Source organism: Rattus norvegicus, chromosome 9 (assembly GCF_021556685.1).
Source record: "Rattus norvegicus strain SHRSP/BbbUtx chromosome 9, alternate assembly SHRSP_T2T, whole genome shotgun sequence".
Lineage (NCBI taxonomy): Eukaryota > Metazoa > Chordata > Mammalia > Rodentia > Muridae > Rattus > Rattus norvegicus.
The window spans coordinates 116,155,948-116,181,628 of record NC_141542.1 but is presented as its reverse complement, the minus strand read 5'-3'; positions in this window follow the sequence as shown (position 1 = coordinate 116,181,628).

Genomic DNA, 25,681 nt, shown 5'->3' with positions numbered 1-25,681 from the left:
ACATACATACATACATACATACATACACACACACATATGAGCTCATACATATATTTCTGGAAGATGTTATGTTTATACTTACATAAAATACATATAGTGTCTATATAATACTGTGCATAGATAATATTAATAATGAACCTAAAATAAATGCAATATACAGATATATAGTTATAACCATGAATTTATTTTACCTTGGAGTTACGACTAATTTTTGTTGTCAACTTGAATAAATTTTAGAATTTACTTAAAGTCAAGCAGAAGGGTACATCTGTGAGAGATGATGATGATGATGATTATCATTATTATCATTACTATTATTATTACTATATCATTTGATGTAAGAAGACTCACCATAAATCTGGATCTTTTGAGATGGGAAGATCCACCTCTAATCTGGGTCACACCTTCTGCTGGCAGCTTATATAAAGGAAACGAGGAAGGAGGCTTTAGCACTTTGCCTGCTTGCCCTGGCAAGCGTTCCTTCACTGGCATTAGAGTTGACTTCTTCAAGATCCCAGAGCATTCTGAAGAACAGCTGAGACACGCAGTCTCATCAACTGAACAACTACCAACCAAAAGGCCAGCTGTGCAACAAAAAAAAAGGAAAACAAAGGCACCACCGCCCCTCCAAAAATAAACAAGCAAACCAAACCAAACAAAGGCCCTGTATTTTATGTTTGTAAGGCAGTTCTTATTACACAAGGTAAGTAACGTGTAAGCCAGTTTAATGAATCTGAAGGGGTTCACAAGAGTGGGGAGAGGAGGACGTTCAACCATGATCTGCTTATTTAGTCTTCTCGTAAAAGGGGTAGATGGTGAAGAATGTTTACCCCAGATGGCAAGCTAAGAGCTGGGGATGAGAGTGGGGAATTCGATCTGGAGAAGCAGATGGGGACGTCTGTAGTCACCTTGCCTGTTCTCCTGGCTGGTCTTCGGGTTAGCAGGCTGTTCTTGTGGAAGTTAGGGACTGAGGTAAACCAAGTGTCCTGAGGGAGGGAAGGAGGGGAAGATCTGTAGGGTCCCGGGAGATGTGAGTAGTGTGGAAAGGGCTTGCAACAGATGTTCTGATGTAGAGCTAAGGATGAGCCTGGGCTTTGGGTTTGGAGAAAGGAGGAAGGAGCGATGGTCCGTCCTTAGTTGGCTTCCTTTTCCCTGTTTGCTTTGCTGTTGTGTTCTCAGGGATGCTTACTGATGTTGGAAGCTGGAATACAGGGATGAGTAGGGGAAGGTTGGAGGAGAAGACCTTTATGGATGTGATCAGAGGGGAGAGGAGGAGCACAGTAGGTTTCCTGCTACAGCACTGGGGAAGAGACTGGTGGGGTTGGGACAGGAGGAGCGGCTGGAAAAGTGAAGATCTGTCTTCGTTGGTTTCTTTGTTTTTGTTTCATACTTAGTTCCATTTTGGTGTTTTGGCACATTGGCCTTTTGGTGAGCAGGAGCAAAAAGAAATCTCCAAGGCAGAAGGGATAACAATTATACTAAGTTATTGTAGGCTTACAGGATATTATATAGAAAAAGACCAGAAAGGAAACTTCTTTTATTTTTATTGCTACAGTATTAAAAACACATAAAAGTCCATTGAATGATGCAATAGAGAACGATCGAATATGTTATCAAAGAATGCCCAAGAATGTTTTAAAGCCAAAGGGGCCAATAAATTCATACCGTATCTCTACAAAAAATACCAGAAGGAATATTTCAGTATGAAAAGAAGAATAAGTGTATTCAGGAGGTCACATCAGAAGAGTCAACAATGCTGAACACTTAGAGAAAAGGAGTGTAAAAGAGCAGCTCTAAGTCAATAATATACAGAAAATCATCAATACACACACCTTTCAATGTCAGGTCTAAATATTAATGATCTGAATCTCCCTAAGAGGGTACAGATAAGTAGAGTGGATTAGAAAACTGGAACCCCCTTTTGGTGACTCGAAGGAAGGCACATCACAATAAAAAAAAACAAAAAACAGATAGATACAAACTTAAGGTAAAAGGATGGGGGGAATATTCCAAATGACAAAATAAAGAAGGCAGTGGTATTGCTATTTTAATATGGGAAAAAACTAAAGTTCAGGTCAAAACTAGTGTGAAGAGATAAAGAAGGCCGCCTTGTACTCATCCTAAGGGATCACAGAAAAGTATTGTGTTTCTAAATGTGTATGCACCAAACACAGGTGTTATTAATTTTATAATATAGATATTACTAAATGTGAAACCATAAAATAGCCCAGATCGAGAAGAAATCAAAAAATAAGTGAAAAAATGGAATTAAATCAAAATAAAAATACATCAACCCTACATCTATTTTTTTAAAAAGATAAAAGCAGTCCAGAAAGATACATTTATAATGTCAAATGTATATAGTATAGATCAAAGAAGAACTCACATTAATAATTTAAAGATGAACCTAATGTCTTGATAAAGCAATAACATATCACTGTCAAAATTAGTAAATAGGCATAGAAAAATAATCCAAATCAGGGGAGAAATTAATAAAATTATAAACAACACAAGGAATAAATGAAAAGAAGTGTATCTTTGAAAAAGTAATCAAAACTATCACACCTTTAGTCAAACTAACTAAATGGGAGAGAATACACAAATTAGAGACAGAACTAGAGACATAAAAGACACCAATGAAATTAAGAAATTATAAGAGACTTTCTTAAAAAATAATCTACATTAAGCCAAATTGGTAAACTTAAAATAAAAGAATGATTTGTTAAACGTATATGTGGGTGTGGAAATGAAACCAAGGCCATAGAAAGATGGCTCATCGTTTGAGAGCATTGGCTGCTCTTCCAGAAGACCTTAGTTTAAATTGTAGCATCTACATGGTAGCTAACAGCTCTCCATAATTCCAGGTCAAGCTGAGCAAAGACCTTTCCGACCTCTTTAGAAAATGGGTACAGTTGATGCACATGAATTTGTGCAGAAAATACACCAACACATATAATAATTGAAACAATTTCTTAAAACATGGAAGTGATACATAGCAAAATCAATCATGTTGATGTCATAAAACTGAAGGCATAGGAGTGATTACAAGGTAGAAGGTGGGTTAATCAAAAGTAATGATTTATAAAAATATCTCATGATATCTCAATACTGTATAAGATAATTGTTAAAAATTCAAAAACCTAAGAGGTTTGAACAGAGGTATCCTACAGAGAATGGACAGAGCTGCTCATCAGAAATTTCCCAGAAGCCTGTCAAACAACATGAGCTGTTCCTATTGCTTTTGGTTCCCCAATTTAACTAGATTATTATACCCTGTTGATAATGATACCATACTCTGAAGGACAAAGAAAAATCAACCTCAAAACGACTATGAAACTTCCTCTCTGCCTTCTAGCTCTTGCTACTATGGGACAATACATGCTAAAATATCAAACTTCAGGAAAGGTGTGCCCATTGATAACACAGTGGCATGACTATCTTTGGGATAAGCAAACATATTCTGAATGTATTTGAGGTAAAATCTACCAGACTGGATTCATGCCTAGTGTTCTAAGCCTGGTCAAAAAGCATAGACTCAAATACCCAGAGACCCTAGAGTACAAATTATATGTTATTTTTGCTAAATTCAAATAAAATTATCTTCTAAATATTTATATTCATGCCCATAGTCCTTGGCTGTACTCAGTTCTGGTCAGAGAAGTTCCCATTGTGCAGGAGGGAACACTTAATGTATAGTTATTAATAAGTGGTAAAACGTCTGGGAGTAAATGACCAATTCACAAAAGTCCTTTGCATCAACCCTACAATGGCAGGAGGAATGGATTAAATGCTCAAACATACTGTCCTCTCCACTTGGTGTGGCTGTTACACTCATGAACTCAGTTGTTATGCTCACCTATAAGATCTGTACAAAATCAGGTCAGTCAATATTCCAGCATGACTAGAGACGAATCCGAAAGGTCTCACCCCTAGCTGAGAGGATCTATCATCACCTGATGGCTGTTGAGGGAGAAATAGTTATTTGTCTTTTGGGGCATAACCAATGATAAGCACAGCAAATAGTGCCTCTCTTCTCTATTCGACATACATTAATTTGACTTGCTTTGGGAACCTTCTTTCCTCTTATTGAGTTGCCTTGCACAGTCCTGATGTGAGGGTTTCTGTCTGGTCTTATTATACCTTGTTGTGCCATATTCATTTGATGCTCCTGGGAGGTGGAGGTAGAGACAGGGATAGAAGTGGATCTCAGGGAGAGAAGAGGGGGGAACGGGAGGAGTGAGGGGCAAGGAAGCTGTCAGGTAGTATCGCATGAGGGAAGAATAAATAAAAACTTAAAAATACACTAAATAGTAAAGGAGACTATGTAAAGCTTGGAAAGAAATGTGCTAGTTGGCTTTGAGGACATAATAAGGGGATGACATAAGATAGATATAATGAAAATACATTGCTTACATGTATAAGAATGAATTATATAAATAAAAATTTAGAACAGAACACACATAAAATAAATTTGGAATTGATCTATGACATAAAACTATCACAACATAATAACATTTTTCAATAAGAGTCTTATGTCAGAGATCTCTGAGATTGTGAGTCTCCAAATGGCCCAAGTGTTTCTCGTAAAAATAATAAATGGTCACGAAACCCACAAATACTGCTCCCCTCTTTCCACTGTGATAACTTTAAAGTGTTTTTCTGGTTTCCTGATTGCCTGGATGTGGTCATGCTAGGTAAAACTGTAATTATATGAATAATCATCACTTTAAACTTACTGTTTCTGAACAACATGGACAGAATCTGAAGGTAACCTATGTATCTGTAGACATGAGGTTTCTTCTACTTACCTTCAGCTGTCAAATGGGTCCAGCCTAAAGGCTCTGAGTCAGTTGAGAGCTATTGAGATCAGACTGACCTGTGGCTACATCTGTGAGACATTCTTACAATTGATATGGGAGGGCTGTGGTAACTGTGGATGGTACAGTATTAGTAGCCATACATGTTCTATTTTCTTATTTTTGGGGGGGAAGAAGTGTTACCCACAGGAAGATATATGAATCAAATTAAAAGTGAGTTTCAAATGTTTAGTTATTTTAGAGCAATGAGGTGATAAAAGAAGACTTTGTTTTGGGATACGCGCCAAGATGTCTTCGCTAATAGCTATTTGGTTGCTATTTTATTTATTTACATTTTTAGAGTGTTATGAGGCAAGATATTTCTATATTGCTAAGATTGGTCTTGAATTTATAGTTTCAGTAAACTCTACTGCCTCAGCCCCCTCATAGCTGGTAATATAAATGTATTTTCTCCTTACATACTTTTTAATGAAATCCTCTCAGAAATATGTTCTGCTAATCGTGGTGTTATTTTACAATGAATTACTGTTGTAAAACATCCTGCTTTGTGAGTAAATTCTCTTACCCAAAAAAACACCAAACAGAAGTAAAAAAAAAAAATAATTCATGCTTGAACCATAATGCACACTCTTTCTGAAAGCCTGTTTAAAAATTATGCTTCAAAAAAGATTGTTAATGGAATTATGCATCACTTTATAATTAACCAAACCTACAACAAATTAAAGCGCTGATTGTGAAGGCAAAATAACACTAATCTATAATTATAATCAAGAATAGCATTAACTGCAAACCTTAGCCAGCTCAACACAAAATTTTTATGGAAAGTAGGTACCACGGGAGAGTCAACTTGAATCTAAAGCAAACTATATAAGTGTACTCACAGGCTTACACAGTTCTGAGAGACCATTATTATTTATTTTGAATGGTTCCTAGTTGTTTGTGCATAAGGCAAAATTATATGTTGTTGGCTCTCATATTTTCCACAAGTTAAAAATAACTTAAATGTCGACCTTTTTAACCACCTTTCATTAGAATTCTTGTTCTCTGCCATAAGAACCACTTCTAAAGAACATGAGAAGCCCATAAACAGAACAATATTATTTGCAAGTCCATAATGTTAAGAGATTTAGACTGTTTCAATTAGATCTCTATATATCATAGATTGGTTGAGCATTCCTATTGCTAGTAAAAGAAATGAGTTCATAGATAAACTGTCTTTGGTTGACTTCAATTTCTTGGCAGCTGTAAACATCAGATCTCAAAGGATCCATCATTTGTAACGTGTGCTTTGGTACAGAAAGGACTTAATTAATACAAAAGTCCAAATGATGTGAGTTGTTTATATTAAATGCTTTGCAACAGACGCTGACTGGAGCTTTATTCAACTAGGGATGAAAGCTACATATTTTCAGATATAACATTAGCAATATTAAATAAGGAAATGCATATGCATCATTTTATATGATGTATGTAACTTACAACTCATACCTTATTATTATTATCATTATAGTCATGACTTGTTTTTCTCTATTGTATGAAATCCAAGTGACCCTCTGCAAGTTCCATATTATGTTATTTAATACACCTTCCAGTGCACTTTTTAATGTCTTCATACAAATATTATGTCACATTAAAGAACTGTTATGCTTCACCAATTTATTGTACTCTATAATCTTTTGGAATTAGAGTTCGTGAAAATGTTGTTTCTTAAGGGAAACGGTAGATCTTTCATAGAATTATTAAATATCTAAATGTGTTCCCAATGGTTTAAAATGAATTGTGAACACAGTTTGAGGGACATTGGTATCGTTTTCTTTCACTTCAATATACATCCTTAGATGTTTTGATGAAACTCTCAGTGAACTTCACTAAACAAAAGTATGAGATCTAATGCTATGATTACTACAATTCATTGTAGTAATCTAAGGCAAGTAAGTGTTCGATTAGCTTTAAGAGTAGATATATAAACATAAGAATATCTTAGAAGAACTACATCTTTTCTTTGGAAAGACTGCATTTTAAATTTTTTTTTTATTTATTGTTACACTCCAGATTTTATTCCCCTCCCGGTCCACCCTCTGACTGTTCCACATACTTAAAGATTAGTTTTCAAATAATTTCTGTATTCATAAAATTGAAATAAAATTGTCTACATGCTGTGCAAATTCGGTTTATTAACTACACATAAATTTGGCCAAAATCACACAATAATTTAAGAATAATCTGAGAAGCTTTAAAAAGCATTTTACATACACATAGTATATTTGAAATAGTTATATAACTTCTTTCATAACTGAAGAAACCAAGTTGCTCCCTATCCTATGGAGACAATGTTTGATAGAAAAGCAGAAATAATGAGATGTCTGTCTTACTCTAGATGTGCCCAAAAGATGTTCAAACATATTCGATTGATTAGTCACTGATTCTCTTCCTCATGACTGAAAAGTATTAGAGGGAAAAAATTTCCTCTCTTCATATTTATTTCTTTAGAAAAAAAGTTTAAAAAGCTCAGTGTCTAGAATATTTAAGAAATCTGAAATTACCATGTTATTAAGAAATAAATTTTAAGTTCAGTGTAAAAATGTATGAATAGTTTGGCATTTAGAAAGAGTTCATAATTTCACTTTAGTAACCACTAACTTATTTTCATTATATTTTTCTCAATGCTAACTCTTTTATTATAGTTTACCCATACATGCAGCTTCCTACCTATAAAACATTGCAAAGAAAATTAGAAATGACAAGAATGGTTTTTATTCTTTTTATTATCTTTACTTCTGACAGCAAAAGATGCTTAATAAATCGATAAATGGATTTTCACATTGAATCATACTGCAGTTCCAAAGATATTGCTGCAGAACTAAAGTGCATTGAGAAATAACATATATTTAGTGTTGAAACGTAGGAATATTAATGGTTATGATGGTTGTGGGGAAGTTTGGAATTGGCTTTAGAGTCTAGGTATGTTTGAAAATCCCCAAGCAATTTTGACAAATCTCAACTGAGCTAAGATTTTAGATAAACTTGAAAATCATTGATTTCAAAACAAATTTGCTTGTTTAGAGTCTGATGTTAGGAGAAGCAATAAAAATAAGTTTTTATATGCTCATTCCTTATTTAAACAAAGCAAAATACATTTTATATTTTAAAATTTATTTCAGAAATGCAGTATTCCATATATATAAATGCATTTCTTATGAAATGTTTAAATGTAATTTTTCCGTATCCTAGTGATTGTATGTCTGCTGACTGAAGTTTTTTGTTTTTGCAGAGAAAGCACAGATATCTTTAATAATCTTTGTATATATACACTTCTCTTCAACCCCCAACTCTGACTTTCTCTTATCATATTTGATATTATAATATAATTATAATGAAACCCTTCTATTTCCTTCAACTAAAACCTTCCACATACCCCCCCATTCGATTTCAAAAGTATGGCTTCTCTTTTATCATTGTGTATATATATATATATATATATATATATATATATATATATATATATATATATATACTTTAATACAATCAGTTCAATCCTTATAATATAAATTGCATTTATATTTTCAGGGCTAACAATTTTACATTGGATAAGCAATTGCATGGTCTTTAATGAGGAAGAGTATGTCTCCTACTCTGACCATTCCTTAACAGCCTATAGTTTCTATGGAAGATTAAGGCGTCATGAAATTTACCTAGTGTACTTTGTCATGTCTTTGTGTTGTTCTAGTTGATCGCATATTTAGGCAGTCTTGGTGCTGAGACTTTATGGTTATAGCTTCTGATATTAATAGGAGACAAAAGACTTCTTTATATTCTGGTTCTTACACTCTTTCTGCTCCCTCTCCCACAGTGTTCCATGGTCCTTATGGAGGCGAAGTGTTTTGTTGATCTGTCCACTGGACAGTGTTCCACTCCTTTGCATATTGATTGTGGGTTTTTGTAGGGCTATGTGCCTTTGAAAAAGAGATAGATAGATAGATAGATAGATAGATAGATAGATAGATAGAATGTTTATCTTTGAGTATAAGCATAAATATTTATATTTTTGTTTGAATCTCTGCTGGTTTAGTAAACTAGTGGTTGGAGATTATCCTCTAATAACCATGATTTCACTAGCACTCAGTATTGAGGTAGGTTTCCAATACTAGTCATGGCTTCCCTTTTGAGGTACAAGTCAAATTGGAAAGCTGTTAGTTAAATCCAAGGTATGCATACTACTAGTATACCTTAAAGTTATTGTACCTTGATGGTTGTTAATGTCATTCATACATATCATAGCTGGGTAAGACTGTTGGTTCCTTCCCTCCTTTGGAAACTTGCATAGTCTTCTGGAATCATATGATCTAGTCCTCACGGATGAATAATTCTAGTCAGTTCCAGTTCAGGAGGTCTCTTTGTTCTATTTCAGGGATTTAATAATAATGACCTACCTTCTATTTCTAGGAGATAACCGAGGGCAATACCAATAGGCTGTATATTTGGATATTCTCGTGGACAGGCTTGACCAACAACTCCAAAGAGGGCTTCTTATGTTTGCTATTGCAAGCTTCCATAGGTGGTCTTGGCTTCTTAAAAGAACCATCATCAGCTCAGTGAGAAAGATTAATTAAAACCATATGTATGTATTTATATATAGAATTATTGAATTATAGGGTTTTTAAGTCAAAGCTTAATACCATGACTCCTAAAGGCTGGCTTCTTCAGAAACATTTTTTTTCACCCACTTTCGTCCTTCTTCTGTTTTTACTTCTCTTTCCTTCCTTAAAGATTAAGTCTTTTCCTTTTCTCTCATCTAATCACTTGTACCCAGCTGTACCTATTGCTCCCCAAATCCTCTATCCTGGAAATGGATACATTTTATTTTCTAATTTCTCCAGTTACTATACACTATGTGCCCAAATTTGGAGTTTTAAGGTTAGGAATCTCTAGTAAGATATAGCATGATAATTTACCATTTTATATCTGAATCCTCAGTCAATATATTTTATAGTTCCATAAATTTCCTTGAAAAAGTTTTTTTCTTTCTTCTTTCTTTTCTTTTTGTCTTTCTTTTTGTTTTCTGAGATAGAGACATCACATTCACTGTCTTGCTATAATACATCATCAGAATCCAGCACAGATTTTTGATAGCATTTATAGTATATGTGGAATTAATGAAAATATTGATGGATGTATCTACATATGGTGGATATTACTTAAATTTCATAATTAATTCTTAACTAAAAATATTTGGATAGATCTTGAATGTAGGTATATGAAAATTAAAATTTATAAAATACATCATTGAATTTCAAGATAAGAACCCCCTTTTCAGTAAGTGGCATCTATTTTACATTATTCGAATTGAATTAAAGCAGAATAATTATTGTTGTTGAAAATATCATTTTTAATGTTTTTTTAATTTATCTTATCTCATAGTTAGGGTTTGTAATGTTATAGTAAGGTACCATATTCAACACCAACCTATCATGGTTGGTTCGTTATCAAAGGAAAAAAAGGGCAATAACTCAGACAAGGTAGGAAACCTTGTAGAAGCTGATTCCAAGTCCGTGCGTAGTGTTGCTTACTGCCTTTTCAAGCTGATTTCTTAAATATCCAAGACTATCTATCTACCTATCGGTAATACAACCCACAGTATATTGGGACTTCCTGTATGAATCGGAAATTAGGAGAATACAGCCTTGTGTACAGATAAATATAATAGAGGCATTTTCCTAATTGAGAATATCTTTTCCCCCAAAACACTAACTTGTGTAAACTTGACAATAAAATTACATGGGCTCCATTCTTGTTTCAGAAATTGCTCCAGTTCATGGGGATATGAAGTAATTTTATGGACAAACATGCAGGCTCTCTCTTGCAGGAAGATGAGTTTAGGTAAGTTCATATGTTTTGTGAATCTGTCTTTCGAACTCCCTTGTACTTTACAGATAATTTTGACACCTCAATATTACCTTCCCTACAGAATATGTTCCTGTTACTTATGTGTGTTTCTTTTTCTTTTAACGAAGTTTTAGAAAATGACTTTCAGCAATGCATTTATTAGAACAGTTCATAAATCTGCATTTTTGGAAGTTAGTATTTGAAGATGATCTCATAGCTTCCTTTTCACATTCCATGAGTAATAAAAATGTGTACACTTCTTACTAGTGCTAAAGATTAGTTGTAGGTCGTGGCCAAATCCCTCCTTATGGACTGCTTTTTTATAAATGGCTGTCTATGGGTTGGTTCCCTGACCATTGGAGCAGGGGCTGTGTCTGACTCTGTTGTCTACTGTTGGTTCCCCTTCCTCTAACTGGACTGCCTGGTTAGGCCTTAGTGGGAGAAGATGTACTGAGTCCTGATAGGACTAGATGTTCCAGGGCATGGTGATATGCAAGCAGGGCCTTCTCATTCTCTGTGAAAAAAAAAGGAGGCATGAATAGAGGAAGGGATTTGTAAGGGTGTGACTGGGGGGGATTTGTAGGGATGGGAGCTATGATAAGATGTAAAGTGAATAATAAATAATTAATGTGGGAAAAATGGCTGTCTTACTTGAGATGTCGTTTGAGCTTCCCCCAAATAAAAACATAGATAATATGGAATCCAAAGGACAAAGTCTCTTGCTTCAATTTGGGACAACTTTAAAGGTTCCTTCTAAATACTTTTGTTATATCACTGGATAGTCCAAAATGTTCATTTCCTTTCTCTCTCTCTCTCTCTCTCTCTCTCTCTCTCTCTCTCTCTCTCTCTCTCTCTCTCTCTTCCCTCCCCTTCTCCACTCTCCTCTCTCCCCTCTCCCCCCCAGCTCTATCTCTCTAACCCATTCTCTCCTTTACATAGCAACATAGTTATTACCACCATTTCATTATGAAACAACAGTGTACACATGCATTTTATATTCTAATTTATTGAAAAAACTGTCAGGAAAAGAAAGCACTGGAGACACATCTTATAAGGGAAGTTAATAGACTAAAAACATCAAATAATTTTGGGAAAGTTATAGAGTTTTAAATACACCTATTAACCAGTGATTTAAGCTTTGAGTTTGAGAAGTTGACTCAGCGGATAAATCACTTTCCATAGGTGGGAGAATCTAAGCCAGATGCTTAGAATGGCTTAGTACGAGCTGGGAGGAATCTCCAAAAAGTTCTAAGCTAGCTATCCTCCCACAAGCTGGAACCAACTCCATTTCTCAAACCAGGTCCTCTCATGAGGACCAACACCTGAGATTGTCTTTTGCCTTCAATATGAACTTAGTGGTACAAATTTGTCCACACTCACATAGACACCACCACAAAGATCTTTAAAATTCTGTACCACTCCTGACAAAGTCTAAAAGTTAAAATGAACCCTCTGTTAATTGTCTATAATTACATTAAATAAATCACTATTTGCAAACATAGTCCTAGCTCAAGGCCATAAGCATATAACTAGGAATACATTCATAACAAAAGGGATATCTGTGTAGATTCACATATTTATGATCAGTAAATATTTCCACTAAAATGCAATGTTTATTTTTATTTATTTATTTATTTATTTATTTATTGCTTCCTCTAGTAATTATTTGTCAATGTAGATTAAATTTTAACTATATTAGCACCTAAGTAGTCTACATATTAACTGAAAAATTTGTGGTTTTAATACATACATATAGTAGATTGATTAAATGAGGTTAAATATATCTTTTTTCCTAAAATATTTAACATTTACTCATGGGGACATCTCAGTGTTTTGAAATCTACAATATATAGTTGTTATGACAACTCGATGAAGATATCTACTTCATTGAAACAATCTCTGAAGCCCATGGGATCTGGGAGATGTTTCAGATTCAAAATGCTAAGAACTGTAGCATTTTATACTAATACACTTTTAACTTAATATCTGTATATTGGTTTTCACAGGGCTCGTGTCAGAAGGGGGATGTGGGTCTCCTGAGATTAAATTTAGGTTAAACTGATGTAGTATTTCCCTGAGCCTTGGGAAAGAGGAGGTGAGATACAGACATTGCATTCAGAGCTGAGAGTTCCGCTGTTATATGTTCCCTATATTTTAAAAGTTCTGAGTCTGCATTAAATGCCATTCACGATAAAAGGACGCTTCTATGAAGAAAACTGTGGGCCTAGAATTGGTATAACCTGTGGATCTCAAGCCAGCCATGCCTATTCTAAAATAGGGTATAATACCTATTTTATTTGACTACCTTTATTTCAACCCAGTCCTTACAGGGAGAGATTAATGCTTAAATGATATTAGAAGAAGGTCTCACCAAAAAATTCAAAAGTGGAAGACTCAAGTTATGCTTACATATTTATATGGTGAGGGCATTTATAATTAGAGAGGTAGAAAACAGCAGGGAAGGAGTTGAAGGGGTGCAGTGTTTCGAACACTGGCAAATGGTTTTCCGGAGATGAATTTTTAAAGGCCTGTAAAGGAAGTCGCTACTGTCAACTAGAGGTATAATCATTGATGTGTTATTCTTGGTAAAGAAGAAGCCAACGTCAGAAAGAAGTCAGGTCGAGTGATTTCTTTATATAGATAGTTGCCCCACGTAAGAAAAGAACATTGTTGCTGTTAGTTGAGCAAAATCACACTGATCTAATATTTTATCTTACATAGATGATACTTCGAATGTATTCCTCTAGACCATACAAAATAACAACTGGTATTTTTTTTGAGTAAGTGTTAGTACTACTTTTCCTTTTAGAGAGCTTATGATGGCAAGGTGTGGCATTTTTATTTTTAACTTCCAGAATTAAAAACTGTATTGTTGATTATGATCGTAACTGTGATCTATACTTTATCCTACTGAATTTTCACTGATTGCTTTCAAAGTATATATCTCCTAGAAAGACTAGATATAATATTTATTTCCTTTAGTTTTCTAACGTTTCATTATATTTTTAAGCCCAGTATATTAAAAAATTTTCCTCACTCAGTCAACCAACACGACTCTGTATGAGACATATTTGATATTGGAGATACTGTCTTACATCCATTCACCCAGACGACTAATCTTTCTTGTGAAACCTCCTCTTCATAGGCAGTTTTGTACATGTGTGCACAGACGGATGCATATTACTCTTACACTCTTGGATACAAACTCTCTAGCTTACTGATACATGTTTAGCCAGGTTTTATCGTGTGCCACTTTCAACTTATGTTCTCTCCATCAATGTATGACCAACTAACAAAGTCACATTCTTGAAAATTGTCAATATTATTAGACGTCTTTTCTGATAAAAATTTACTATCACCCTTTGCAAATCTTACCTTAGCAAATCTTCTATCTAAATCTTTTTACTTGTTTATTTGTTATTTTATTTATTTATATTTCAAATGTTGTGCCCCTTCCTGGTGTCCCCCTTTCAACCACCTCATTCTATCCCCCTCCCCTTTGCCTCTATGAGTGTCCTCCCCAACCTGCTCATCCATTCACCATTCTAACATCACCTTACAGAGGGTATCAAGCCTCTACAGGATCAAGGGCCTCCCCTCCCATGATGCCAGATAAATAAGACAATCATCTGTTACATGTGTATCTGGAGCTATGGGTACTCCTTGGTTGGTGGTTTCATCCCTGAGAGCTCTGGGATTCTAGGTAGTTGATATTGTTTTTCTTCCTGTGGCACTGCAATCCCCTTCAGTTACTTCAGTCCTTCCCCTAACTCTTCTGTTGTGATAAGCATGCTCATTCTGATGGGTGGCTGTGAACATTTGCATCTGTATTAGTCAGGTCCTGGCAGAGACTCCCAGGGAACAGCTGTAATAGGCTCCTGTCAGCAAGTGCTTCTTACATCAGTAATAGTGTCTGGGTTTGGTGTCTGAAGATGGGATAGATCCCTAGATGGGGCAGTTTCTGGGTGGCCTTACCTTCAGTCTCTGCTCCATTTTTTGTTCTTGCATTTCATTTAGATAGGAACAATTCTCTATTAAACATTTGGAGAGGAGTGGGTATCCCCATACCTCAACTGGGAACGGTGCCTAACCTCTGAATATCATCTCTACAGGTTATCTCTTCCTTTGTTCAGTATTTGCAGCTTTCAGTTGGGTCCTGGAAACCTCTTGCTTCCCTGGCATCTGACCCTTTGCTGTGGTTACTCCCAGTTCTCCGTAGCCCACTGCTACATATTTCTGTTCAATTTCATGACATGATGAAGTTCTCTCTGTTCTCGAACCTACTCCTGCCACTCCCCCCTCCTCTCTCCCTCCCATCCACACTTTGGTCTTCCTTCTTCTTAGGCTTCATATGATCTGTGAATCTTATATGATTTTTTTATTTTAACAGTTCCAACTTTTCCACCATGTAATTCATTTTTCCTATCTTCTAAGGTTGAATAAAATTTTAAACTGAAATGATAAATAATAAATGTAAAGATTTTTTAATTCATTACTAGAAATATAGTTAAATTATATATGTTTACATGATTGCTGTATGTTTTATAAAATAAAAAATGTTTTTGACATTAATTTTAAAGAAGGCTAGTATACAATTTACAAATATCTTTCATGTATTAAAAGAGGATGGCTGAATCCAGTACATATGAAGGTTCTAGGGGGGGGGGAAAGGAATCAAAAACCACCAGGAGTAGCCCGCAGGAGAAAATGAAACTCATGTCCAACAGTGAGAAGGTGACACCAGAAAAGACCACCTCCAGCAGACAGAACCCAAGTGGAGGAATGGGGTCACCTACCCACCTTCAAGTTGCTGTAGGGAATAGCAACACCAAAGGAAGTCCCATAGTGTCAACTAACCCAGAATCCTGGGACCGCACCTCCCAGAGTCTAACCATGTGTCAACCAAAGAGCAAGCAAGGTGTTAGGATGTAAACTGCGGCTCTGGACCAAACAAAACACACCAGGTCAACATGGTCTCACATGAAGGAGGTTTATTGGAATATCAGATGGATGGGGGTTGGAGGGTTGGTGGTAAGAGAGGAAGTGGGGGTGGGGGGAGAGAGAGAAAGGGAAGAGTAGAGGCCAGCCATGAGCATGTGAAGAGAAATGGGGAAGGGAATGTGGAGAGAAGAGACAAAAGGGGAAGAGGGGAAGAGCAAGAGCAAGAGACTGAGGAGGGGGCAAGCAGCCCCTTTTATAGTGTCAGGCATGCCTGGCTGTTGCCAGGTAACTGTGAGGTGGAGCATAGCTGGCTGTTGCCAGGTAGCTGTGGGGTTGGAGCTTAGACAGAATGCTAACACAAGCGCTCATCCAAGGACCCCTGAACTTTTGTAGCTGAGGCCTTTTTTGGCCTCAGTGAAGGAGGATTTGCCTAATGCTGTAGAGACCTGAGGCCTCAGGGAACGGGATGCCCGAGAGGGGGAGAGTGGAGAAGAAGGGAGCACCCTCTCAGAGGCAAAGCAAGATAATGGGGTGAAGAACTCTGTAATAGTTCATTGGCTAAAATTATTTCACTGTGAATAAGGCATGCCATATTTGCTACGTTAGATCGTTTAGGTGGACACAGCATCGAAGTACAAGCACACATTGCCACACCTGCCCTCATCAAACAATAAACAGCGCCTGAAAGCCATGTGTTCATAAGACAAATGCTTGTCATTGTGCTTTTCTTGTTCTAAATCAGGAAATACATGGTTAGCTCTCAGGTGATTGTGAAGCTGTTTAACCTCTCTGTTGCACATTATCGCTAACATAGAGGGAAGCATTTATAATGATGCCCAAGACTACGTTTCTAGAAATTAAGATTGTGTTTCTACATCTAGATATTCCACAAAGCATTAAATATCATGATCTAAACATACATATAACTAAGCTAAACTGAGGGTATAAACGAAAGTTTCAGAGCATGGAGACCCCTTTATCTTCAATCCCTGAGAAAATTATACTTATTTAACTCAGTTATAAATTATTATTTGTGTTAAAACAAAAATTGTGAAATTGTGCAAAATTTAGTTTTCAACCACATCTTGTCTAAGATTATCATGTGATTTCATAGTTACAACAAATTTATACGGATATTAAATACATACACCTAAATATTTAAGTGTCAACTGCAAGGATACATGGAGAGATACTGTCATACTTTGCAAAACAATATGTATTAATTTAGTTACGCTGATTCATTGTGACTAAATTTTGCTATATGTTTAGGCTGGTATTAATATATTAATCCTATGTAAAGAAAAATAAATTATAATGATTATTGCCTACTATGTCTATTGCCTTACCAAAATACAGAAGTGAATTGGGTCAACTTGACAGAGTTGTAAAGAGATAAATTTATCTAATTAATATCAAAGTAAAAGTTACTTTGAAGGCTTTAGTTAGTTAGATAAATAAATTACTGATCAATAGTATTGCCAAGGTCTAGAGATATATGATGTTCTTGTCCATTATCACATTTATATGCTATTTTTTATAATGAATTCAACATGGGGCTTTATCAGGATTCATAGATATTCAACATTGGAGTGAAAGTAAAATCATTTGTAGTAGCATTGATATAGATTGGGCAGAATTGAGCATTAGTCCTTCTGAGATTAGTATTTATATCAAAACTGTGTCTATATTCTGGGAAAAATGTTGGTTAATTTATTCCATCCAGTCAATTTCAGGAAATAACAAAGCTGACACCTGCGCAGAACTAGAAAGACTAAGGGATTCACAGGAGCCAGAAGTCCAGAAGACCTATACGCTAACACTGCATTCCATAGAGGTATGATAGAAATGCATTGCATTGCTTAGAAAGAAAACTTCTTGTATTTCATAAAAGGTTTTTAATTGGAAACTCCAAACCTAGGCTATACTTTATGACACTAAATCAGGGTTACGATCAAAGAAAATATCCTTTTGGTAAGATAATGCAATCAGTTTAATGGAAATTTCTTAGAGACAAGACAGATATTTAAGAAATTATTTGCTTGGGGTTGGGGATTTAGCTCAGTGGTAGAGCGCTTGCCTAGCAAGCGCAAGGCCCTGAGTTCGGTCTCCAGCTCCGAAGGAAAAAAAAAGGGAGGTTTAAGAAATTATTTGCTCATTATGCTAAATTAAAAGGGAATTTAGGAATCATGAAAACAAAACTGTGTTTAAAATGTAAAATTTTGGCCTGATGACAGCAAAGAAAGGAAATGCTGTTGTTATTTTTTTGTATTTTACTAACATTGCCAAATTAGTCAATTAGAGGGGACTAGCAGGGATGTAAGAATTTAATCATAGTTCAGCAGTCTTTTGGGATCCATTCATATCCTTGGTCAGTTCCCTCAATTCCATTAGGATACGAAGGTGATTCTTCACAAAGATCTTGATGTGTTGGAGAAATTGCGTAAACTAAGAGACTAAAATGTCAACAAAACACTTATTTCTGACTGATGATATTTGTGGATCAACATGTTTTATAAAGGTAGAGAGATAAAGTGGGCAAGATGGGTCACTTATTCCCCATGCTATTGCAAATAAAAGGTTGTGATTTTCATGTATCTCATATAATGGCCTATGTTTAACAAAGGGATTCAGAACTGTTGAAAGCTGAAAGTTTTACATGGCCTTTTAAAATCAAGGCCTGTTTTAATATGTGATTTGCAGTATAATTTCTAGAGAATAGTATTATGTGTAAGTTAGCATTTCTATGTATTTACTGCACCAGCTAAAATGATAAATTATTAGCACCTGCCCTATAAAAAGCAATATATTTAACACTTGATTTCTACACAGAAAGATTAACTCTATTCCAGTGACTACTATTATGGTCATTCTAATAGTTTCTATTTGGTTCTGTGCACTTTTAAAAAGTATAGCATACGGTATGAATCTTGAAAACCAAATATTTTAAGATTTGAACCCAATCACACCTTTGCCCCTTACTTTCTCCAAATGTAGAGGGAAGTCAGCAGTATCTACATCACTTGGGAGCTTGTTAGAATCTGAATTTCCAGGGTGGCTCTCAGCAAGCTGTTTGGTAAGCCCTCAAGATACTTGGGATGGATGCAGTTTTTTTGGGATTTGGGGCTCTGGGATAATTGGCTTGAGGATCAGCGCTGTAGAATAATTGGACCTTAGGAAACCCCCCACATTAAGGCTAGCAGATCTTCAGTGGGGAAATTAATCTAATGCTACTGAGCCAGACCTCACAGATTACTCCCCTCTTTTCTTTCTTTTATTTCTCTCCATCTTTATTAACTTTGGTATTTCTTCTTTACATCTCAATTGTTATTCCTTTTCCCGGTTTCCTGGGCCAACATCCCCCTAACCCTTCCCCCTCCCCTTCTATATGGGTGTTCCCCTTCCCACCCTATCCCCATTACCGCCCTCCCCACAACAATCACGTTCATTGTTGCAAGGCCAATGTGGTTTGTTTCCACGGCTTCTCCAGTTGTCAGCATTGCACTTGTGTATCCTCATTGGCAAACTGGATCATTTTCTAGTCCTTATGTTTCATGAGAAGCTTTCAGACAACTAGATAACATGTAACATTTTTGGCAGAAAGAATCTGATACTTTACCGTACACCTAATTGTTTAGGAAAATGGGCAAACTTTTCCTTCTATAGGAAATAGAGATAAGGAAACTGGAGTCTACTTGCAGCCAGAGCCCTCAGGGGAATGGAAGTTAAGCCATATTGTGCCGAGGATGCTCTCCTGCCACTGTCTTGAGTTCTGCAGCTAAAGCCTGCAGTTTACGTTGCCTGCTTTTTGTTTATTCTCTTTCACTTATAATTTGGAAGGATAGCAAAAATCAGTTTTTCCCATTTTTAAAAATATAATATAAAAGCCTTTAGGATATAATGAAACTTTGTGACAGTCAATTGTCCTGGGTTTTGAATGAGAATATCAGGCTCAGTATTCCTGTGTGTTGTGATAACTCTAGCACCCTTTGCTATGTTGAAATCTCTTCCATCAATATATACAGTATGATCTCTCTATTTAGATGGTTCTGTACCCTGCATACAGATTCATCCGGTAGATGACTCAGGACGCTACTATCACCAAAATCTTTGAGTTTCCGCTGAAATTCAGACTTCCATTTCTCTCTTTTTTATGTGATGTTCTCTTAGGGTGTCTGGCCTTCTTAGGGCCAGCTACTCCTGTGACACATGCTACCTGTCCTCAGCAAACAATTCAAATGGTAGAGAAAAACATCTGAAGAAGTCACTGGTAAGAGCCAAGGACAGAGCTAAAGGTTTAAAAAGTAAAAATTTATTAAAAACTAAAGACTTAAAATACACTTTGGGAATACCTCATTTAATATCTCTAAAGTGGAAGGTGGGTACTAAAAACATACAAAGGTTTTAAGGCGTGCAAATAATTCAAAGGCTTTTATTGAGACAGCGGGTACATCCAGACTGCCACCTCTAGCCTTAAGCAGTGGACTAAGGATTGGTGCCTGTAAATCGAAGGTGCCAAATTGGCGGGGAGCAACTGAAATTGTTTAGAGGCTCATGAAATAGAGCTGGCAAACTCAAAGCACTATGTCGCAAAGCACAAGGATAGCACGGATTAAATGCTATGATGAAAACTGGTTGATCATAAGAAGGTACAGGAGATGGCCCCAGGAGGGAAAGCTATCAAGACAGATTACTTGAAATAAAATAAGTAGAAGGCAATGTAGGTAAGAATGTTCACTTCATAAGGATTAAATGTTACTTAAATATTGCACATTGATTACATAAAGGATAATGTAAGGATAAATATCCACATATGATATCAGATGTGTTTCTCTAGATATTTTGACACCGTTGGTTTCATAGAAGTATGAACATAGGTTCCTTTCTAATAAAGTCCTATAAAGAAATGGAAATATTTTTTAAAATATGTGTCTTCATTTTTATCAAGAACGCTATTTAACCCATCTTTAAAATCTTTAAAGTCTCAACAAGCTTTAGGATTTGTCACAACTATGTGTATAACCAGTGGGCATGACTATGGTTTGAAAACAACTTTAGAGGAACCCAGTTGAGGTACAACTGGCTGCAGTTCCAGGCTTAGATTTATGAACTATGCAACCTGCACACAAACGCGTGCGCGCACACACACACACACGCACGCACGCACACACACACACACACACACACACACACACACACACACACAATTCAAACACACACTTAAAAATCTAAAAGTCTCTTAAATAGTTTCATTCTGGTGTTAATTGCGGTTTTAGTTATTTGCACAATTTTACTTTTTAAATTAATACAGAATAGATACAGGGAATAATGTTCTATGTTCATAACTGCATATATAATGCTTTATCTACTGTAATCCATGAGAATTTTAAAACATTAAATTATAACATACATTATACAATTCATTATTCTCACATCAATAAATCCGTAATGTTTAAAATAAATACCAATAAGCATTATCAAACTCAGACAGGAAAACTCACCTATGTTATTGTCTTAGTCAGTGTTCTATTGCTGTGAAAAAACACCAAGATCATGACAACTATTATAAAAAGAAAACACTTAACTGGGGCTTGTTTAGAGTTTCAGAAATTCACTTTGTTAGCTTCATAAAAGGGAGCATGGGCTCATGAAGATAGACAGGGGAGTTGAGAGTTCTAGATTCAGATCTACAGGCAGAAAAAAAAAAAAGAGAAAAAGGACTGTGTTTGGTTTGGGCTTTTGATACCCTAAAGCCTACCACCAATGACACACTTCCTCCAACAAGGCCATATAAGGTCAAGCCTCCTCAAATAAGGTCATGGTCTATGAGGTCCATTCTTATTGAAGCCACAAGAAGTGCTTTTGAATAACCTATGTCATTTTTAATTTCACAGTTAAATTTGAAAAAAATTTATCAAAATCGTAAGTAGGCAAAATACATCTGAACATTACTATGACTCTGGAATAGATATGTTTTTCTGTGAGTCTGGTATTGTATATATGTGACTATTGGGTTGTATGTTGGCCCACAGTTTGAGGGGGTAACAACCTGTCATATTGTCAGAAGGTAGTTTATGCTGTGGGAGAAAAGTTGTGAAGCTCATTGCGTATATCTTGCTTAATGAGAAAACAGAAAATAATTTTTGTACTAACTTTGCTTTAAATGTCTCCCTCTAAAAATTGTGTATATATATATATATATATGTATATATATATATATACTGTATATTATACCTAGTAAATATATATCACACACATTATATGGTAACTTCATTTAAACTTACTGTATTATATATATTATATACACATACATTTTTGGAAGCTTCTAGAGTGGTAAGTATTCATATGGCTTTTGCTATTCCTTCCTCTATTCTGTTCTGCTATATAATTAAGAAGGGCACATATTGAACACAAGGAACAACCTGTAGTTGTTATTACTCTTCTACCATGTGGGTTCCTGGCATCAAGATGAGGTTGTGTAGCTTGGCAGCAAATGTACTTAACTGATGAGCCTTCTCACTGATTCACTGATTCTCTCTCTCTCTCTCTCTCTCTCTCTCTCTCTCTCTCTCTCTCTCTCTGTGTGTGTGTGTGTATGTGTATTTATGTATTGAAAGAAATTTTAGTCCAAAATACTTGCCAAAGAATAATAATCATTACCATGAACTTCATGCCAACGTATTCACCATACACAACTCTATCAAAACATAACATTCCATCACTAATACACATGGGCTCATGAATGGCTCATAGTTTAAAACATACTCACTCTAACTTTTATCTTGACATCTTTATTAGGCTCAAATCTGTTGAAAACTTGAATTTTTTTTGAGAATCAAAGAAATTCATTAAACTGTGGGTCCCTGTAACGTGTAAGTGTTAAAAATAAATATAACCATAAAATCAACAACCAAGCAAGTTATATATTGACAACGGCACACACACACACACACACACACACACACACACACACATGCACACACACACACAGAATTTCACCTGAAAAAAGAAACAGGATAAGGTTATGCAAGGAGCAGAATACTTTAATACTGAATGACAGCAACACAAATATCGATCCATGTAACTCTATATCCAGCACCTAAGAAGGGTAAGATAAATATGACATGATTCAGGGAAATAAAATGGACTCAGTTAGTCCAGAATTCATAGTATCAGTAAGACCCAACCTAAGGTAAATGATTTCTTTCTGAAGAGAATGAAAGCTCTGGCCTGGATGAAGATCTAACATTCTATTTTGGCTGTAAGATCTTCCCTCAGATAGGTGGGATTTTTCTGTGAAATGACCATCAGTTTAAAGAAATAAGATGTGGAAGTTTGTGGCTTACAAACAGCATATTTAGGGGTCAAGTAGACAAGAGTCAGGATTTTGATGTAGGATCATGTTAGTCAACTTAATGGGATTTAGAATCACCATGAAAGCAAATCTCTGTGCATATTGGTAAGGAATTATCTAGGTTGAGGTAGGAAGACTTAAATATGGGTGAAAGAGTTCCTTGGAGTCTTTTAACTTCGCCTAAAAAAAGAAACAGAGTGTAGATATCTCTGTTTCCTGAAAGAAGATACATATGACCAGATACCTTAGAAACCAGTCACCTCAACTGTCCCATTAAGACAATAAGATAGCCTGTACCCTCATATCTTCTATGAATTACTTTTTAAGGTATTTTTGTCATCACAAGGATGCACATAACTAATATGTAGGACTGCCATACAGGTGAAGGCAGGTACAAGATAGAACGAGGCCTGTCATTGGATGAGAAGGAAGGATGGGCGGGAGAAAAGTTTGAGGGAAGAGGAGAAGACTGGAACTGAAGGATACTGTGGAAAAGCCTTGGAGAGAACATGGAGGCTGATGAAAGACTCTACTCTGTGTGTTTACAGGTTGTTATGAATATTCTTAAGGGATGGATGTGTATAGGGCTTTGTATGTTTAGGTGGGCAATTATATCTAATCAGTTGGATCAGAGGTTATTGTGTTGTATGTTCTTTCGTGTAGCAATTTTAAGTTTAAGAGAGTGTGCAGCAGCTGGAGACACTGGGCTGACATGGAGTTGGATTGTGTTTCTGGCAAGATATCCACCAGGTGCCTTGGGGCAATGTGGTGCAGGTTCTAGTGTGGGGTAAAAGCCAGACTTTTTTTTTTTATAATTTTGCAACAGCACTAATATGCAGTCTCTAGTGCATTTGAGGTTAAATCTTTAAAAAATAAACTCTTCTCAGGTGACCCTGCTTGTTACAGGGATGTCTTAAGACTTTTTGCTCAGTCATTCTTTTTTGAAATAAAAGCTTTACGGTGAATTTATATTGTTTCACCCTGTAACTCTTAAAGCAAGTGGAACCATACCTTCATGATACTTTGACTGTTGCTCCCCTACAAAGTCTGTGGTTTCTCTTTGACTGAGTTACTGTTTAAATATTATAGATGATGTTGTTACACCTGCCTCATATGCAATATTTAAAAGGCTCAGATTCCTGAACTAGACAAACTACCTATTTTCTATGTTTGTGCACTTGTTTTACTCTTTCTTATTCTAAATTCAGGGAAGTACAGTATGCAAAAACTTTACCACAGCCAAAATATTATATAGTCTGATATCTTGAGCTTTTTTCAGACACTTTAATCCACTGTATTTTAGTTATCCTTGCTCAAATATTCAGGATGTGGGCAGAATGGGCAGAATTCAGCTAGATATTTTTCTTATTCTCCAACATCAATAACTTGTAGCTCCCTTTTCCTGTTGATTTCTTGTTATCCTCTAAATTTTAGAGACACGGTATCACGTAAACAAACCCACTATGTATAACTCTCCTACATCCACCTGCCAAGTACCAGGACCCCAGATGGGAGCCAACGTTCTTCATTCTTCATAAACATAGTCTTTTGCAGCTGATTTTCTATGAATTATAATTTTCTGATTTCCTACCAAGATTGCCTACTCATCTGTGCTTAAAATGTTCCATGGCTTTGCTGTTCCACAGCTCCAAATTTTTGACATTCCACATGGACAGTTTTATTAAAGCAAGAGCTCCATTTCTGGCACCAATTTTCTGTATTACTCTTTTTCTTTACTTTGTACACATACCTGACAAGAAGCAACTTAATAGATGAGTGGTGGATTTTGGCTCACAGTCTCAAGTGATCTCTTCCACCTCAGCCTAAAATGCATGGTGGCTTAGATCTATAGCAGCGAAATGTCATTGTCAGAACAAAGAGGAAATTCCAAAGTTGAACTGTTTCTCCCTGTTTTCTTTCTGGCTATTCCAGCACCTTGAATGATGAAATGGTCCTCCATATTTTCAGGATGAGAGTTTCTCCCTCAGTTAATATTCTTTGGAAACATACTTACACACACACACACACACACACACACACACACACACACACACACAGAGACACATACAGACACACACACACACGCACGCACAAAGATATGCCCCATCATGAGCCTATACATCTACAGATGCATACACTTGAACACACAGGCATATACAACACAGATATACACTACATATAAACGTATTCTGCCACATATACACCCAACCAATACATGCGTTGATGAAATCTACATTATTTCCTTAGAGAGTTAAGATGGTTATGATTCTGAAATTCAATATATAAATGTATGACAAAATAATACTAACACAAAGACTAAAGGGCTTGTACATTTTTGAAACACTGTCTCCAAAATGTTTTTGTTTCCATAGTTTTCTTTTGAAGAATTTTTTAATGTTTCTTCCAAATTTCACAAGATTATTAAGGAAGGCATGCTGATAGATTATATCTGCAATTTAATTGTCTAGGTTTTTGGCCATCATATTGTGACTTTTCTTTGTGCTTTTAGAACGGTATATTGTTCTAAATATATATTCTGTGCTTCCAACCTAAGAGAAATGGAGTATAACTGACGTTTATTTGTTATCCAATGCCAGTCAACTTGCTTGGATTATTCAATTATGCAAGCCACAAAACATACTCATACATTTACATTTTGAGATTGAGAATTTTCCCTTAAGTACCTGCG